The sequence below is a fragment of the Sprattus sprattus genome (genome assembly GCF_963457725.1).
Source record: "Sprattus sprattus genome assembly, chromosome: 1".
Classification (NCBI taxonomy): Eukaryota; Metazoa; Chordata; class Actinopteri; order Clupeiformes; family Clupeidae; genus Sprattus; species Sprattus sprattus.
This window is the reverse complement of record NC_137920.1, coordinates 20,213,719-20,230,081: the sequence shown is the minus strand read 5'-3', so window position 1 is coordinate 20,230,081 and position 16,363 is coordinate 20,213,719. Positions and strand designations below refer to the sequence as shown.

The window sequence follows — 16,363 nt, the reverse complement described above, 5'->3', positions numbered from 1 at the left end:
AACTTCACTGTCATCCTGCCTTAACTCGTTGGTCAACATAGGCATCACCATTCTCATTGGAGAGCTCATTGCGCACTCAAATAATACTTTCTTTACAACAGACACCAGAATAGGTAATTTATATTTGTGATAATAAACCACATTAGGTCATATATATTTGTGATAATAAACCAGTAAAGGTCATATAGTTGTGGTAATGAACCAGTAAAGGTCTTATATCGTTTGTGGTAATAACCCAGTATAGGAGAGACAGACAGAATAGTAGTACATTTGTACCGATAAAAGTATTAAAATAAGCAATATTCAGAGGCCCAATCAGTAATTAACAGCATTAAGTCGGAAGCTAAACTTCCCTGAGCCATGGAGGAAGTAAGAGGCTACTTGCTTAGTAGTCTGTGCAACATTAGCTTATGCTATAGGGGCTACTTGTTAAGTAGTCTGTGCAACATTAGCCTATGCTATAGGAGCTACTTGTTTAGCAGTCTCTGTAACATTAGCCTATGCTATAGGGGCTACTTGTTCAGTAGTCTGTGCAACATTAGCTTATGCTATAGGGGCTACTTGTTAAGTAGTCTGTGCAACATTAGCCTATGCTATAGGAGCTACTTGTTTAGCAGTCTCTGTAACATTAGCCTATGCTATAGGGGCTACTTGTTCAGTAGTCTGTGCAACATTAGCCTATGCTATAGGGGCTACTTGTTTATTAGTCTCTGTAACATTAGCCTATGCTATAGGGGCTACTTGTTTAGTAGTCTCTGTAACATTAGCCTATGCTATAGGGGCTACTTGTTAAGTAGGCTGTGAAACATTAGCCTATGCTATAGGGGCTTCTTGTTTAGTAGTCTGTGCAACATAAGCCTGTATTTGTTCCCAGACAAGGTGATGGACACTCATCTAGCTGCAGAGTCCAGGAAAGGGCCGGCAAGCACCTTGCATCAAAATCATGAGCCTGCCATTGATCACCTGAGCTGTTTAAAATCCCCAATGAGCAGCCGGCAGGCATATCAATGTGCCCTCTAGTGGATGGGATGGGAACGTGGCAGTGTAGTGTCTAATCTAAAGTGCACCTAGCTTACCTTTCCTAGCACACACATGCACACACACACACACTCACACACACACACACACACACACACACACACACACACACACACACACACACACACACACACACACACATTATTTTCAAATTCAAATTCTTTATTTGAGTCCACAATTCAAAACAAATACACTTCAGGACCCAAATGTATCAGATGCATTTATTGCTCAGACATGATTCAAACATGTGACTCAAAAAGCAGTAATTATACAGCAGCACAACACATCTAATGGCTAAACACAGCACCTTCTCCTCCAAATGTGTCAACCTCTAATTATGGATGACACCCAAGAGCACTTTGACAAATCTTTTACTTTCATTTTTTTTAAATCAAACTATCCTAATGCCCAGCTTATGCACATGACCCAAACTGGTAGAAAACAATACAAGAACCAGAGATTTACTGTAAAAGAGACTGATCTTCAACAGGCTTCTGCTTGGCATGAATCAAAACAACCTATTTACAGGGTGAACAAATTCTTATCGCTGCTGATGGCATTTGTATCAGAAAACATGTCAGCATTACACAAGGAGAACATTGTGATTTAACATAATTGGTTTAAGTTGACACTGTAGGAGGACAGATAAATGGTAAGTTTTTAAATATAATGTCCACAATCCTCTATTGCCTGGAGGTATATACAGTTCTCTACAGAAGTATCAGCCATTCAGTATATGGGATATGGATTCTATGACCAGGTCTTGTCCATGGCGAATACAGAATGAGAGTCATGGTATCAGATGGAGAGAGTAAACTGGGTTGGAAGCAACTAAAGTCTGGCTGTGACTTGAAAGATCTGGACATCCTCGTCAATAGGAGGTATTTTGGAGAGTGGTGTGAGACACGGAATGGTCCACTGAGGACATGCAGCCTAGCTTTCCCTGAAGTTTAAGCCCAGACCAGTGTTTTCTGAAGCTGACGATGTTTGGCTGACATCAGGACTGCTCGACTGCATTCAGTGATTGTGCAATATGGTTACACATTTGGACTCTTTTGTCTGCAGATCAGACCACTCAAGGAAGGCATCAGTCCTGTTTAGCACATCTGTTATGATTTTCTCTTGGTTTGAGGACATAGCATATGGTCAGAGTATGCCTGCACAGGGTTTGGGAAGATGGTTTCAGCTGGGGCGCACTGGCTCATCAAAATACTCACACAGATACACACACACAAATACACACACACACACACACACAGATACACACAAACTGACACAGATGTATAATCTGATCACAGCATCTGATGACAGGTGTTTGAACAGGAGTGTGTGACTCTTCTACATATTCTGGTGTTCCTGTAGGATCAGGAGGTCATGTGATCTGGCACAGGGACACTGAGGAATTATAATTCCAAACCCTAAAGCCTGGATAGAGGGGCTCAGTGAATTTGGAGCGGAACGTGTGAAGGTGGGTGAGTGTGTCAGAGGCGACGCTGAAGAAGGACAGAATGCCTGCTGGCCAGTCCAGGTACACTCCTACTCTCCTGCAGCGGGAGGAGGGGAAAGGTATGTCAGTCCTCTCATTATTGTGATGAGCAGAGTAACTGTCAACAGAGCAATACAGACTCCAGGACTTGTCATTACGTCCAAACAGGCTGTCACTCTTTTCCTCCCCTTTCCTCAGGATGCTCTTATATGCCACTGCTATCCCAGCACTACTACCACTCCATTCAGCCTCCCAGTAGAAGCGTCCAGACTGACCCTCTCGACACAGCACCTGAGACCAGTCAAATCTCTCTGGGTTGTCAGGATACGGCTGCTTTTCACTCACCCATGTCACCTTTCTGTTCCCCTCAGAGAGAGAGAGACGTGTGTTTGCTGTGTTTGGGTCCAGTGTAAACTCATAGGCATCTGCAGACAAGAGAAGAGAACATCCTCATCAGACTATGGGGTAGGAAAAGGACTGTTCACGGCACCCACACACACACCCACAGAAACACACAAGCATGCAGATGTTCAGATACACACCTCTTCCTGCTTGCACACAACCAAATGCAAGCTCTAACTTACATACACACACCATCACACAAAGATCCAGATGTGTTTCTGTGTTCAAAATTATGGAAGGAGCATTGCGAGTTTGTATATTTGTGTGTTTCAAGAAGGCAACTGGGAGTATATACTGTATGTCAGGGGTGGGCAATTATTTTTCCAAATATTATCTCTCTTCTCCCAACAGCTTTGTCACAAAAAGATGTTTTAGGGGGAGGGATGCCTGTACTTAAGACGCCTTTTAGCAGCGTTTTCTGAGGAGCCATTTTCAAATTGCTATAACTAGAAAAATATTTAAGCTAGCTCCTTCAAACTGTCTTGGCTTAAAATATGATGCCATTATTTGAAGAATATGGACATCCAAGGTTGTGGCTTTGGTATATCATATTATCCGGGGTGCTTGAATTTGCTCGAAAATTTTACACTACGCTCTGTTACAGCATCTTTGAAGGCCTGTGGAAAACTCAATGTTAAAGCTATATACTTGATATTATACACAGACCTTCTATGTATGCTCTCTTTGTTGTATTAAAAAACTGTCCTTATGTGATGAATGGTCAGGAAGATATTAAAGCTTGAAAACTGTAAAAAAGGAACAGCATTTATCAACATGAAACTAATTGTTTTGGAAAGATTACATATTTGTATCAACAATTTGTGATGGTGTTCTGCCTCATTTTCTCAAAATATGTTTTGGAAAATATGGGATTTTTGTACACGCCCAGCAATCAATGGCCTATGAAAGCATATTCAAATGGTAACAAAATACAATATCTGTGAGTCAGGAAGTTTGTGTGTGTGTGTGTGTGTGTGTCAGGATGTATGACCTCTTGTGTGTGTCTGGGTGTATGTGTGGGTTTGTGTGTGTGTGTGTACAGTACATTCTTGTGTATTTATGATATTTGAGAGTGTGTGCGCCAGTTAGTAGTATACGTTTAATCTCTTGTGTGTGAATGTGTGTGTGTTTCTGGAATTTGTTTACCAAGGAGCCACAGTCTGTAAAAAAGGAGGTGGCATGAAGGATTTAAAGAATCGTCTTTCAAAAGCTAGGGGTGCATTTGTGAGATTAAAGACAGCGCTGACTTGGGCACAAGAAGGAAAGAGAAAGAGAGGAAGACCAAAAAACACATGGAGGCGTACAGTGGAGAAAGAGCGAAGAAAAGTGGGTTAGAACTCATGGGAAGAGGCACGAGTGACAGCAGTGGATAGAAAGAGATAGAGAGAACCTGTGGAGGCCTTATGTGCCACGAGGCACGCATGAGACTAGAACTAGAACTAGTATATCTTTGTGTGTGTGAGATTGTATAACTAAATGTACCTTGTGTGTGTGTGTGTGATTTGTGTTGCTCATCCTGGACCCTTTCCTGGTTGTGTGTGTGTGTGTGTGTGTGGGTGTGTGTGTGTGTGTTTGTTTTTATGTTTGTGTTTGTGTGTGCAATCTGTCAACATACACACAATGGCAGGCAAGTAAAAACCTAATGACACAACACACACACACACACACACTCTCAGGTGTGTATCCCTTAAGGTATGCGTAACAGACCAAACACTGACAGGCTTGGTTCAGTAAGTGTCAGATATAAATTCTGTGTTTGAATGTGTTCATACAATCGTGAATTCGTTTTTTCAGAGTAAAATAAATAATATCACTCACATTTTCTCAGTCCTGGTTTAATCCTGCACTCTCCTCCATGGTCATACCTCAAGAAAGAAGGGGAGAAGAAAAATAAAGTTGAGCAAAAAAACTGTGAGTTTAGCAGTTTCACTGATTTGGTATTAGTGTATCATTTTAATCAGGCAAAACTTTATAGGTTTGTAGATCAATAAGGAAAACAGTAAGCATGCAATACAAAAACACTTATATATTTCATATTGTAGATACACCTGGGATATTTTTCAGGACAGCTGACATATAGCTGTACACAGAAACACAGGACCCACTTCGGTCCATCTCAACAAATCAGCTCAACCAAGGATCTCCACAGAAAACAAAGACAGCCATGTTAGAATGAGGTTCATTAGCTACAGCTCGGTATTCAACACCATCACCCCCTCCACACTAACAGACAACCTACTCATGCTGGGCCATATCTCTTCCCTCTGCAGCTGGATCATGGGCTTCCTCACTAGCAGAACACAATCTTTCAGCATTGGGCCTCTCTCCTCACAGACATTCATCATGAACACTGGCTTCCCTCAAGGCTGTGTGCTGAGCCCTCTACTCTACACACTCTTCACACATGACTGCACTGTCTCCTATGAGAGCAACTCCATTATCAGGTTCTCTGATGACACCACTGTCATAGGCTTGATCACTGGTGGTGATGGGACAGCGGCCAGGAGTGAGGTGTCAAGCTGAGTGACATGTTACCATAAGAACATCCTTTCCCTTAATGTCAGCATAACTAAAGAGATGATGGTGGATTTGAGGAGAAGGAACAGAGGACATCAGCATCAACATCATCAGTTACTTTACATAGACAGGTCTGCACTGGAGAAGGTGGGCACCATAACATTCATTGTCAAAAAACATGGTTATACAGTACAGACCAGCAAATCAAGAAGGACCAGGAGCAGCTGTACCTCCTCAGTTGAAGTGGCCACCCTCTGCCTACTGACATTTTACTGTGGTTCAACCTTTTGTGTCATTGGGTTGCCACCCATTGTAAGTGTGTTACTCCATGTTGTGAGAATCAGGAACTAATTAGATGAGCCTCAACTGTGTACTGTTACCATGTACTGTTGTAAGTTATTTGGAGTCTGAAAGTTATTTAGTCTATTTTAGCATATTTTCTATAAAATATATTTTTTTTACTAACTTCCAGTAGTTAAAAGGAGTCTGTTGTGTCAAGCATTCACTGGGCACAGGCGGTCCTGGAGGCAGAATTGCATGATGGTATAAGTACACAAAATGTTACTGCTTGTGTCAGGCTACTAACTTCAAAAGTTATACGGTAAGTCCCTGCACTACTTTACAGACTGCTGGACAATATACTGGATAATATATCCGTATGTGATTCCTTTATGAACACAGATTAGTCCTTGGTGAATGAATGAGTAAACCCTCAGAGAGAGAAATAATATAACTGATTACCATTTAGTAACTACAAGCCACGAGCGTGTGTGTAGTGTTTAATAATAAACAAATTGGGAACTGATTGGTCACAAGAGAGCTTATGCCATCTAAGCACTCTCATCAGGGCACTGGATAAGACAGATCACATATTAAACCTAAAGCCACTAGATAACCCTCTCTTTCTGGGCCAGCAGTGGCTTCTCTTCATAACATATTCAAGAGAACTGAAAAACACATTCGCAAACCAACAGGTGTGCTGAAGACGACTTCATATCCATACTGTTTAAGAGAGAAGTTGTATCACACCGTACTTTTTGAATAACTATTTGTTCAATGGGAAAGGTTTGAGTCAACAAATCGCCCCTCCCCTTGACTGTTGGTAGGAAATGTGTGGATATTTTCTCTCACACAGAAATGTTCTGTGAGGATACGACACACGTCCTGAACCTCGGGGTCTACAACACTGGAAACTGAAGTAAGACAACAAACATTTCAATGTATTTCAGACACAATATGTACTTTATGACAAATATAAACAAGAGGCAGTGGTATTACTTACAAGATATCTTAAAACATTTGGCAAACCTGGTGAAGTAAGGAATTCATTTAGCACTGCTCTTAAAAGTGTTATTGTTATAGAATATCAAAAACCACAACCACAAGCATTTAGCTACCAAGCCCCCCTCCTCTGGAACAATCTCTCTGCCTCCATCCCGAGATGCTAACACTGTACATATATACAAATCGAGACTAAAGAACATTCCTCTTTAGTGCATCCTATAGCCACAAGTAATTGCGTCGACAAACCCATCACCTGCTGGGCTGCTGTAGTCTCTTTAACCAGGCTACCTGCAGAAACCCTCGGTCAATTGCACTCTCCGCCACCGCACTGCCGTAAACCTACTCTACCCCATTCCCTATGCAAGCATTGATATACAATATATATTATTGCCACCACCGACATGTTTCTCTGTTCCTACTCCCCTTATCCCTGTAATAGTAACCCTATGAGCACGGTGTATACCCACTAAACTAGTCTTCTTTGTATCCTGTATTTACCACCGGATGTCTGTATACTATGTACATCTGCCAAATGCAGGCTGTGTACAACACCTGTTGTTTCCCTTCCCCTTCTGCCACACAACCCTCCCCCCATGCCCACCTTTTTATCTCCACCCGGCCGACCTCAAGCAGATGGGTCCCCCCTTATGTGCCGTGGATCTGCTTAAGGTTTCTTCCTGACTAACAGGGAGTTTTTTCTTGCCCGTGTTGCCATTGTGCTTGCACTAAGGGGGTTCAGGCTCTTGGCTCTGTAAAGCGCCTAGAGACAATTGTATTGTTATGGCGCTATATAAATAACATTGAATTGAATTTAATTGAATCTAAGGATGTGGGATAAAACCCACAAATACATGGGAAAAATAGCCAGTTATGCATAATATGTCACCTAAGATCAACATGCAGTTTACAACCAGCACTCACCTGAAAGTCTCTAGTTTACAGCTGGGATCAGACCGTCTGCATGTCAGCTCTCTGACACCAGAGTCTCCTGGGTGATTGTAGCTCAGATCCAGGTGTTTCAGGCAGGAGGGGTTTGATTTGAGGGCAGAAGCCAAGAAAGAACAGCCCTTGTGTGTGATGAGACAACGACTCAGCCTGAAGAAAGAGACAAAAGAGTCAGACTATACATTTATAAAATATATTGTTTGAGGTAATGGTTTTTATACTTACCAGACTTTTTCTGTTTCTAATTCTAATTCACTCACGTAATCAAAGGACTCCGGAGCTGTAGATCGCTATATTTATTATAAAAAAACAATTGCAATCGGGCTCACTCACAGCACAAGAATGAAAGTGAAGCAATTTCACAAACATTGTACAGGGTTTATATATTTAAGATTTATCTAACTCTGATGCCATAAATGTTTCTGACATCTTTAAAAATAGCCATTCACGACTAAAAGACCCTTTGTGTCTTCTCCACTGCGCTTTCTAAAATGCAAGGATGTCAGTTTTACGCAGGGTAGAACAAGCGCAGAAGGTCCCTCTCCTTACGCACAATACTCGCATGCAGACTACATGCCATTAGCACCAAATTAAAAAAGTTACAAACACACAGAAATGCAGAAAAGCCATTTTCCTGTTTACATAAGCACATGTGTGAGGGACCGGACGGTCACCCCACATTGTTTGGGGATGTGGCGACTGGACTGGGTGGTGAAGTGTGGATGAACAGTGAAGGAGATGGTGGTTGTCATAAAAACATATATATTTATTTACACAGGTACTAGCCCCAACACAGTGCCAACAAAATAAACAAAACAAATTACACAGTCAGGCCATACTTACCGGAACTCCAGTGCCTGGCACCCTGGGTACCTGCTTGGCTGATTAGGCCCAAATACGCACACCTTCTCAAGGCCCAAGTCAGGCCCCAAACTAGGCCAGGCACTAAGCACCAAAGCTAAGTACATAAGCTAGCCATAGAATCAAAATACCTACATAAACTAAGCACAAAAAAAGGCACACAAACACGGTACAGAGACAAGGCACACAGACAAGGCACACAAAACAAGGCATACAAAACAAGGGAACAAAACAAAGCTAACAGTGTCCACACATCTAGACACGTACTGTTTAACCTCACACAGGTAATCAGGGAAAGTAGTACACCTGTTTCTCCCCAAAGTTCTATCGCTGTGCTGTCAAATACCTCTCTTGGCTTTCTCTCAAGTCTTTCTCTTTCCCCATACTTGCCTGAGGCACCCTTAACATAGGGCAGCCACTTTGGCTTAATTGAACCCCACCATTGATGTGGGGGAGCATGGAACCAACCATTATGGTGCGGCGTCTTAAAAGGGCAAAGAGCCTTGAACAGATTGCCAAGGAAGAGTGGGAAATAAATACCAGCTTTAACAAGTATTAGCTTTTGTCTTAATCGTGACTGAATACACAAATGTTAGCATATGTAGCAATGCCTCCGTTGACCCTTCACACAGGTCTTTAGAAACCATTTCTTTATCATTAGTAGTGTTTTTCAGTGTTTGATCTCTGTGTTTCATTAAAATAGAAACCAACAGACACACACACACACACACACACACACACACACACACACACACACACACACACACACACACACACACACACACACATACAGATTATTGAACTTCACCAATTGAGTCTTTCTTATATGCCTCATAACTGACCTCAGTGTCTCCATCTTGCATTGTGGATATCTTAGTCCTACACAGAGCAGCTCCACTCCTTCATCCTTTAGGTCATTGTCACTCATGTCCAGATATCTTAGGTGGGAAGGTGTCCCTTGCAGCACTGATGCCATCATTTCACAGCTTGCTTTGAAGAGGTGACACCCGTTAAGCCTGTTTAAAAAATTGTATGTTTGTAAGTATGTAATAATATATATGTACACATTTGATACTATCCAGCATTGACACTGATTTAGCCTATTCAGAAATGAAGATTAAACATCATATTGTTGAGGTTTCTCAGTTACATATACAATTATAACACTTGTATTCATGTTTATACACACAGTGTTTATAATTATCTCTCTAAGCCAGTATGTCAGAATACATTTCCAATGGTTATCATTGTTGTTAATAAGACTTTACCCACAGAACCCACTTAAAATTGTACTCACCAAACTCTTCTAGAGACTTTCACTACAGGAAGCATTCTGCGGAGCCCTTCCTGCGATCTCAGGTATTTCTTCAGATCAAACTCGTTCATGTCTTTAGGTGACATCAGCAGCAGATAAGCCAAAGCTGAACACTGGGCTGGAGTCAGGTTCTTCTCCTCATCTGCTGAGTTTATATACCTGGGTAACATTTTAACGCAATATTTGTAATCTAAGTAATATTTCAAAAGCGTCTTGTTTTAAAAGACAATACACTTCTTTAATTTACGAACAAAGTCCAGAAGAATAGGGCAATTGAAATGATATGAATCAGCAGTAAATAGCATCAATACCCACAAACATCAGTTTTCTTCGTTCTGATGATTGTTGTGAACACTTAGATAATGAATACGACACAAGTTAAGAACATAATTTGAGGACTATTCCTTTATGAGGGTGGACATAATTGCACAGACTTGATGATTTTAATATTGAATGCAGATATGATATTTTCCTTGTACAGCAAACAGTTAAGGTACATGTAGGAGAACCAATATGTTTAAAACAGTCACCCTTCAATAACTGAGCCCTGCTAAGCGCTTTTATTAGTACTAGTGCAGTGCCCGTAGGAATTATGCATTCTGTAGTGTTAGCAGACGTAGGTGTAGCTGTTGGGTAGTGTAATAGCAAGACATATTTGCACTCCACATAGGTACAGGTTACACTGAAGTATTATTGTGATGCATGTTTCCATTTCATTAAGAAATGTTTTAATGTTGTATAGCCTTTTTGGAGATATACCAACAAATAAAGTTTGAGATTATGTAGTGGATGCAGTTGAATATAGATGTCAAAGTTGCTGTCTAAACTATAAACTAAGGGCCTGATTTACTAACAGGATTGCGCCCATTTTCTGGCGTAAAATAGCGGTCGTAACGAAAAACGGTATTTACTAAGCTGGCGCAGCGCATATTAACGCTTTGAGGGTGTGTACCTGCAAACAGGTGGGATGGTTCGGAAACGTGGGTGGTAACGTAGGCGTGTAGCGCTATTTAATGGGAGGAGTGCGCCTAATGATGAACTGCGTGGTATTTACTAAACTGCCCGGCGAGCGCACATCTCTGATTTGCAGGCTAATTCTCCGCCTCATAAAAGCACGTCTTAAAAAAGCGCATTTCCACTTAGTCTAAAAACGTTGATATGGCAGCAGCAAGGCAAAGACATAGACAGAGACAGCGAACAGAAATATTTGTTTCAACTCGTATAATTCATATATTCATATATATGAAATTAAACTTTCCGAACGTAATTGGAGAAATTGATCGCACCCACTTGCAAACAGTCCCACCTTCAATCCGCGAACACGTTTACCGAAACAGAAAGCACACATATTCAATGAATGTCCAGGTCATATGTGATGCCAACATGACCATTACTTACGTGGAAGTGGTCTGTCCATGACAGTTTTATCTTTCGGAATAGTGCCATTTATCCATGATTGAGCAACGGTGATTTTGGAGAGGCCTGTCTACTTGGTAAATGTATTTGTTTCAGTGGGGATATATTGTAGTGAACCCATGTCCCTTGTAGAACGTATTAATCTCGCCATGTACACATATATATTGTTATAATAGACAGTTTATGCATTAATGCCACCAATAGCATATTATTTATAATCGTGTTCTTTTAAACATCTCGCTGTAGATGATGGCGGGCAAAACAACAATATAACCCATTGAATCAGGTTCAGTGATTGAGCGAACGTGAACCAATATATCTATCTCGCTATCTATTCGCTATCTATTCGCTGAACCTTAGTTTTTTCTTCCTCGAATCTCCATGGTGGTAGTAACTTGCTGGCAAGTTCTCCAGTCTTTTAACGGTGCGCTAAATAATGATTGCCCAGCGCGTATCTGGCTTGATAAATATCACGGAAAATGCGGGGAATCACCGTGCGTTAATGTGCGCCTGGCAAAGATGCGTTCGCAAATCAATCTTAGTAAATCAGGCTCTTTAAAGGGCGGAGTAAGCACAGTTTGCCCAGCGCAGATCTGGCTTGATAAATACCAAGTAAAATGCGCAAAAACACCGTGCGTTAATTTGCGAACGCAGATTAAGAAGCGCTCGCATATTAGTAAATCAGGCCCTAAATGTCATAAAGAAAGAAAGGATTTAAAATTAAGTTATGGTTGAGATACTGTACTGTAGGCTACTGTATGACTTCGATGATGCTAGCTTTGACAGCCCATTCTCAGACAGATCGTAATCTAATTATGACCTTACAATGGGAACACAGTTTAAATACTCTGACTGGAGATGGCGTAACTATCCCCCACCCGAATTCAGTGCAGGACTGGGAGGATAACATGACGACGTGGGCCCAACATAACTTACAGCGAGATTTGCGCGTATTTTGTGGACTCCATAGCAACAGATGGGAAAGCAATGGACATAACCCACAGTGCCTAACGCAAACGATAAAATAGAAATATCTCGCAAACTGAATTCAGAGAGAGAGTTGTATAGAGTAAAATTCATGCGTTTTGCATATGCCATGAATAAGTGCTGTAATCACGGTTACATTTCAACCATGCTTATGAAATGAGTTTGCCAAGTTGTAAGTCAAATAAGTGCAGAAATGTACTGTAAAAGTACGCTATACTAATAAACAATATTAATATTTTGATGGATTACTATTCCCTGTCTGTTAGATGACTGTACAACTCTAGACATTACTTTGAAACTTAATATAAAGAAGCTTAAAAATAGACAAATAGATAAAATCAATCACTGTCTTAAGATTACCTGAGCAAAAGTCTGTATCTGTTCACCAAGAAGAATTTGATTGCGGACCTCCTTATCGTATCCAACGCTATTCTGAACTTTGAGTGAAGGCAGGATAGTTTAGGCAAGTCTGTATTGAATTATCAGAATTATACTGGGCACTTTTTAAATATCATTATTTTGAGATCCGGGGCTAGAATCTCTGAGAACACTTTAATGTAAGACCCTTGGTAACCAATAGCCTGACAGTTTACCATTCATTATACTCTGAAAGGTATGATGGTCCCATATGGTTTCCATTCAGACCATGTTTGATCTATAGGAAACTCACCTTGTTTCATTGCCGTATGCAGTCTGTGTTTTCTTGTTCTAGTATGTGTAAATAATAAGCCACTTAGCTAATTATCTTGTTGCAAAAACTGACAATCGAGTTTGACCATCCGATTTTATAGGTTCTGAGCGTGACGTAGCTTGTTTGATTGTGACGTAATTTCGGTCAGTGGGACTTGCTACCGGAAACGATAACCCATAGTGCCTACGGGAAACGGTAAAATACAAATATCTCGCGAACTATGAATTCAGAAATCTTCAAAATCAAGGATGCACAGGTTCATGACATGCGTAAGCTTCAGCGAAATCTCATAACTAACATAACTACCATCAGGGAGATAAGCCCTAGACAGACTGACACACAGAGATTCCTGGATTTATAGATAGATGCATTCTTTCAGAATCAAACCTATGGCCCTGGTGTTGTTGACACCATGCTCTACTAATTGTGCTATTTACCAATTCCTTTGAATCTAAAATGGTCTGTATTGATTACCTGTTGATCTCCTCAATCAGTGAGTTGTCCCCTAACTCATTCAAACAGTGGAAGAGGTTGATGATCCGTTCTGGTGAGATATCTTCCCTGATCTTCTCTTTGATGTATTGAACTGTTTTCTTGATGCTCACTTCTCTGGTAGCTAACTGTGGCAGCACCACATCCAGGGGGGACCGGATTTCCGGCTCCAACATTGGAGCCAGGCCGAGGAGGAAACGAACAAAAAGATCCAAATGTCCGTTCTGGCTCTGCAGGGCCTTATCCACAGCAAATCTGTACAGGTCAAACCTTGAGTGTGTGAACAGCCAGCTGGTCTTCTTCCTCAAAGTCTTGAGAAAGGGATTTTCCCAATGAACACCTTTATGAAGAACATAAAGAGCTGCCAAGAATTCCTGTACACTGAGATGCACAAAGCTGAACATTTTCTCTCCAGTTGCAGCACTCGCCAAGTTGAAGATCTGTGTGCAAACTCCAGCCTGCAGTGCTCCCCAATTTACATCCATGTCACACTCTGCCAGGTCCTTTTCATAGAAGATCAGGGTGCCTTTCTCCAGATGTTTGAATGCCAATTTCCCAAGTTTAACCAGGAACTGTCCTTTTTCCACTGCACTCATCTTCTTGTCCTCTGAGTATTTGTCATCCATTCTTTTTATCTGAGATACACCATACATTGTGTAAAATTCTGTCAAAATTTTAACTAATTCTTCTTTGCTCTGATCTTGCAGTATTTTGTCCATCACAGAGACTAGAATTTGGCAGAATACTGGAATGTGACACATGATGTGGAGGCTTATATTCTTGTTGATATGATCAACGACTCTCTTGGCTTTCTCTGGATTGTGTATGTTTTTCTGAAAGAACTCCTCTTTCTGGAGGTCATTGAATCCTTGAACCTCTGTCACCAAGTTGAAGCAGTCTTCTGGGATCTGACCGGCTGCTGCTGGTCTGGTTGTAACCCAGAGGAGTGCAGAGGGCACTAGCGTACCTTTAATGAGACTTGTTATGAGGATGTCTACTGATGATTCTGCTTCCAGTGTACAAATACATTTGCCAAAGTCCAGCTTGAGTCTACTTTCATCCAAACCGTCAAGGACAAAAAGAATTTTGCATTGACTCAAGTCAAGGATGTACTCCAAATCTTTCCGATAAGGGTAAAATAACTCCAGAACATCAAGAAGGTTTCATTGTTCACCTTTCTTCAAGTTTAACTCCCGAAATGGAAGAACAAAGACAAAGTCTATGTCTTGATTAGCTTTTTCTTCAACCCAGTCCATGACAACCTTCTGCACTGCAACAGATTTCCCCACGCCAGCAATACCCAAAGTCAAAACTTTTGTGGCAGGCCTGTCTGTGAACATGTTTGCCAACTTGACTTTCTTATCTTCAGAGCTTGGTCCTCTACCAATCTGGGTCATATTAATTGTTGACACTTCATGTGTATTGTTGACTCCACCTGTGCGGCCCTCGACAATGTGAAGCTCTGTGTAGATATCTTGTACATTAAAAACTCCAGACTCTTTATGTACAACAGAAAACCTTTTTTTTAGGTGTTTCTGAAACTTCAGCTTTAGCGATGCTTTCTTCTTTTTAGCCTTCTCTGTTGCAGTGGCATCTGAAGACAACAAAAGTTGCAGATGTAATATGGCGAAATGGGGAAATAACTAGCTGTTAATTTCACATATGACACCTTAATCTAAATATATGATTTTCACTTGATAGCTTTGTATGCATCATCAGTATAGTATCTTCCTTCCACCTTTCCTGTGTTTATTTTTTTCCGTCTTGTATTTGTTTAAGCAGCTATCATAGTTTTGAACATATTGCATGGATAAACTTACTTTTTTCTATTTGATATATTCTTATACATAACTTTTCATGTCTGTGAATCAATCTCCAAGTCTTACAAAAACATTTTCCAAGGTTCACATTCTTTCATATGTGAAACGCAAAACTACGAGTTTCTGTCAAGGTTCAAAACAAGTGCATAATGCACAATACATATGAAACTAAATTAATATAAGTAAAGCAATATACTTGCCAATAAACCATGAAGTGAGTTATATATAAGCAATAAAGGAAATGTCACAGCTCTGTGTAATATTTGTGTGTGTATGAGTGTTTATTGCAGCTAATATGCCACTGAATACAACTGTGAAATCGCCAACATTGGATCCTTACTCCCTCCTTGTTTTAGCATGGGTGATCCTCTTCTCACAGCATTCACCCTCCCTCTAGAGCGAAAAGTGATTTCCTCTTTGACCCCACCATCCCACATGACAAGACCTGGGAAACCCTGCTCCCTTCCCACTTAGAAAGGGGGGGGGGGGGGCAATGGCAAAGAGAGAGATGGAGAGTGAGGGAAAGTGAGAGTTGGAGAGGGGGTTTCAGAAAGGGTGTGAGAGAAATGAAAAAGAAAGATACAGAGAGAACGATAGATAGATACCCAGTCAGACAAAGGGAGGGGACAGAGAAAAAGCGGTGACAAAGAAAAGGAAGAGACAGATGGAGGAGATTAATGGAAACAAAACAGAGTCACAGAGAAAGTAAGCAGAGAGAAAGGCAAAGAGAGGAACAGAGAAACAGATATGATGAATACATATTATTCTTCCTACATACACAAACAGGCGCCTCACACTGTAAGCTACACACTTACATTCTTCCAGATTTCTCTCCAAGTCCAAGGCTAACTGGTTGTGTTTCATCTTCTTCAAGATGAACAGCATGACATCCCCAGCTCTAGGGCTGTACACCTTCACCATCAAGTCCACAGTGTCGTCTGTGTCGGCCTTCTCCAGCTTTCCCCATGTGATTTGTCCCTGGTCCCGAAGGTCGTGCTTAAACCTCTTAAATTCGGCCTCTGTGAGGTTGTCCAGAGCGTTCCTCAGCACTTGCCTCAGAGTTGCAGTCATTGAGGGTTCCATATTATTAGCCCACTACGAACTGGATG

At 41.1% G+C, this 16,363-nt stretch overlaps 1 pseudogene across 1 annotated transcript; it reads right to left on the bottom strand.

Moving 5' to 3' along the window:
• Positions 1 to 2,410: 2,410 nt before the first annotated feature.
• LOC308368392 (NLR family CARD domain-containing protein 3-like) lies at positions 2,411 to 16,325 on the bottom strand (annotated as a pseudogene). Its single transcript has 7 exons — positions 16,070 to 16,325; positions 13,417 to 15,028; positions 9,831 to 10,007; positions 9,376 to 9,549; positions 7,649 to 7,822; positions 4,745 to 4,791; positions 2,411 to 2,949 (listed from the first exon to the last, which is right to left on the bottom strand). The product of its transcript is annotated as an NLR family CARD domain-containing protein 3-like (transcript).
• Positions 16,326 to 16,363: the final 38 nt, after the last annotated feature.